The sequence below is a fragment of the Pollicipes pollicipes genome, unplaced genomic scaffold (assembly GCF_011947565.3).
Source record: "Pollicipes pollicipes isolate AB1234 unplaced genomic scaffold, Ppol_2.1 Scaffold_6686;HRSCAF=7923_pilon_pilon_pilon, whole genome shotgun sequence".
Taxonomy (NCBI): Eukaryota; Metazoa; Arthropoda; class Thecostraca; order Pollicipedomorpha; family Pollicipedidae; genus Pollicipes; species Pollicipes pollicipes.
In genome coordinates, this window is record NW_023596921.1 from 39,514,409 (window position 1) to 39,518,053 (window position 3,645).

Consider the following 3,645-nt stretch of genomic DNA (forward strand, 5'->3'; position numbering starts at 1 on the left):
TGTTGTCTAGGAAGTCGTCTCCGGGTGCAGATCCAGGAATGTCGCGAAAAGTGAGGGACTTTCCATGCATTACATTCCCATAGGTTGCTTTATTTGGCACGACGATTTACAAAATACAGGTGCACCTCAATTCCAATATCTTTGGGGGGGGGGGGATGACCAAGCCCCGTGCTCAGAATGCTGAGCCGCGCGTTCCGCGTGGGTAAATGTCGCCCGGCGTGGGCCAAAGTTGACAAAGTGTTCGTCTATAGTAGGTCAAAGGATACACGCTTCTTTTGTTTGAAAACCTGTTCACATTTGGGAGTCCTGTTTGGAGGTCTCAGCGACCTGTATCGTTGCCTGAATATGGGGGTCGCGGTCAATCGTAGCAAGGAGAGGACACCGGTTTGACGAAGAGCCTTTGCTGCTGAAAGCCCCTCCCCAAAGACTTTATTTCAAGGCGGCCCAATTTTCTTCGTTTTTTTCTTTCGTCTTCGGTTTTTGCATTGTCTTTGGTTTTTTAAGTGCATTTCTTGTTGTCGTTTATTGACAGAGAAGCTAGAAGGCACTAGAAGATGTGGTTCTGCTTGCAGGGTGACTGAGGTGAGTAACGTCATGTCCAAGTAATATCAGGGTAATTTATGCCAAATCTATGCGACGGATGACAGTCTGGAGTCTCTCAGCACAGCAACTCACTCTTCCTTTAAGCGCACTTCCGACAGCATACGTGCACACATCTTGGGGTAAATGCGAAAGATTTGCCTTTTCCACATCGTTGAAAACAACAGCGATCGATGTGATTGTGTGCTTGACGGCTTACGGCATAACTAAGCCAATCTCAATACTATTTTGGCACTTGGTAGCCAAGGATTTCAGGGAGGCACAAACTTCTTTCCAAGATGGTGGATGGTACATGTTGTATCATCTGTACATGGGGCATGTTCCATCCTTGATACGATGTGCCGACACTATGTTAAGAGCTGACTCACTTCCAATCACTGATTTACATAATTTCATGACTTATTACTATCTAGATAACAAGTCGGCGTTGACATCACCTATGTTGATCCATAATTCCCACCTCAGGTACCGAAACCGAGGGGGAAGCAGTCTTAAGATTGATAGAAAGGGCAAACAATGCTATGTTGTACCGGTGACGAATTACAAAATGGCGTCAGACGTGCGCATTTGGTCTACACGTTGTAGCGCATTCAGCTTGTGATGCAACTTGCTCTGTAAAAAACACATTAGCACACCTTCCACCACTATATGATACAATTTACTCCTGGTTGAGTACATTGTCTCATTTGACAGAGTGCCAATCAGAAGTCATTTACCAAAAAAAGCTAAGGCATGCTACTTAAAACTTAACATCTGCATATGAAGCTGAAGGTCATAGCTGGCTACAGATATCAGTCTCAGTCCCATCCTCAGTAGTTTTTGCAGGAGCAAGTTCAGAGTAAAAACTGATACAAGAGTCAATAAAATGGAGAACCCTGATATGAGAATGCATCGCATAAACCATTATGGGCACGGCAGTAGCAAGTCAAGGGCGTTGCCAGGATTTGTCGGAGTTCTACAGGCATTACAATGCGAGCTTGTGGATGCAGCATCAACCCAGACTGAAAGGGGTAAAAAACAACAACGCCAACCCATGTTCGCCTTGGAAGCATGGGATGACATTTTTTTGAAAAGATAAGTGGAAAAGGAGCAGATGAGTTTTGGGCATGGTGCTTGCAGTTATTAGTTACAAAAACGACGACGTCTGGCGCTGGTCTTCCTTTAGGAAGAATGCAGTGCCGGGCGTTGGCTTCGCAGCTAACACCAGGCGGCGGCCAGCGCGCGGACGAAAACCCAGAAAAGGGGCTTTCGAACGCTTTACGAAATCAGTTGGTAGGGGCAGAACGTAGATTTCACCGATGGGGGGAGGGTAGATTTTACCGATGTCAGTTTCAGACTGGTTCTCGAAGCGAATCTGCATTCGCAGTACCATGCGAACGCTTTATATAATGGCGGAATCTCTATTGTACGTGTTGGTATGGCTGCTGATCCATGGGCATCAACCTCAAAATGACATCGGTGAAATAAACACCCCTTTTAAAAGGCACAGTTTGATCTTAGAGGAAATCGAAACGCTGTTTTCCGACGTGCGGTCGTTCTCACACAGCCACCGCCCGCCGTCCGGTGCTGCCTGTGGCGGCCGACTGCAACGCTGGACATCGGTGTTTTTGTTTCGAAATATTACGAGCGCACATGCTCAACACTGCTTTATATCATTTTGCACGTCTTGATTTGGAAAAATAATGTACGTTCTCAGCGAAACACTTTTGCCAATGTCACTACAAAGTTATGGCCCAATTTCGATTTACCGCATCGAACATTAAAGGACACTTCATGCACCGTTCCCCTCCCTTATGCAGCAGGCCCTTAAATGGGGCAGTTAGCCACAGCTTGACGCAGGGCCCCGAACTGACGCCAAATGATCCCCTTACGATGCACAGGGTCTAGCAGCTGGCACAGGGATTCTCAGTTCGCCCCATCGGTCCCTGGCTGAAGCGGGCTGGAGGGGTCTCAGTTCAGTACTAGGGCGCCTGACCGCCTCAGGACCTCTCATTGTTACATTGAGGGCCCTCCCATTGTCATCTAGCTCATCTAATTGCACTGTCGGAGGCAAGACCAGGAATACCCTGGTATTCGGGGTCCTGTCCCTGTCTCTGTTTGACAAATGCGTCCCTCACCGACTTGGGCCCTTTGCCGACACATAATCACCTGTTATGCACTGTGAGACCCTGTCCTACACGGAGAGTCCCTTATTGCTTCAGGGGCTGACCAATGAATGGAAGAGGCCCTCAGTGGCAATTCCGGGCCCAGCCCCCTTTCTGCTTGCGAGACGGGCTCCAGAAGCCAGACCGACACGGAACCGTCTGTCCGGTATTGGTGATCTCTGGCGGACATAGAGGCCCTCAACGTCCGACAGGGCCGCGATCGGCACCAAAGGCCCCCTGACTGACATTTGGGTATCCGGCCCTACGGGCTGGCAGTCCATTTATACGACCTCTGGGCTCTTCGGGGTATCCAGGTGAGTCAGTGATCGGTCCCAAGACGTCCCTCGGGACCCAACGAGGGCACGTGCTCCCTATGCTCCCCTGCCCGCGCCCCTGCTTGAGTATCGGTTTTGGATAATATGGTCACCCGCAGCAGCGGACTGAAAGGGAACCATGCTGGCCATGCCAGCCTGGAGGCTATGCAGGCCTCTGATGGAGGCTGCAGGGCTCTCTTAGTGCCTGTGAGAGTTCCATGGGATCGAAGGCCCGGCATTTCCTCTCTTGGTAATGCAAGGTGCCTCAAAAACACAAATTAGCGGGGCAGCGGTCTGGGTAAAAAAAATCGGCCACCAGGACGCCGGAACGGGTCTCTTGAGCCGTAGGAGAGACCGAAACCTTGAAGTGCGGCCTTTTGAGCCCCGACATGGGTTCTGCTGGCAATCAGGGCCTCTTGATCCGATCTGCCTCCTTTCCGCACAGCATCCTCAGTATGTCAGTGGGCGCCGCACGGGTGCGCTGCAGCGCCAAAAAGAGCCCGGTAGGACCCTCAGAGCTAGACAGTGTCACCTCCAAGGACGGTGGCAGGACGTGCTTAGGTACGGATCAGCGGCCCCAGCGCATC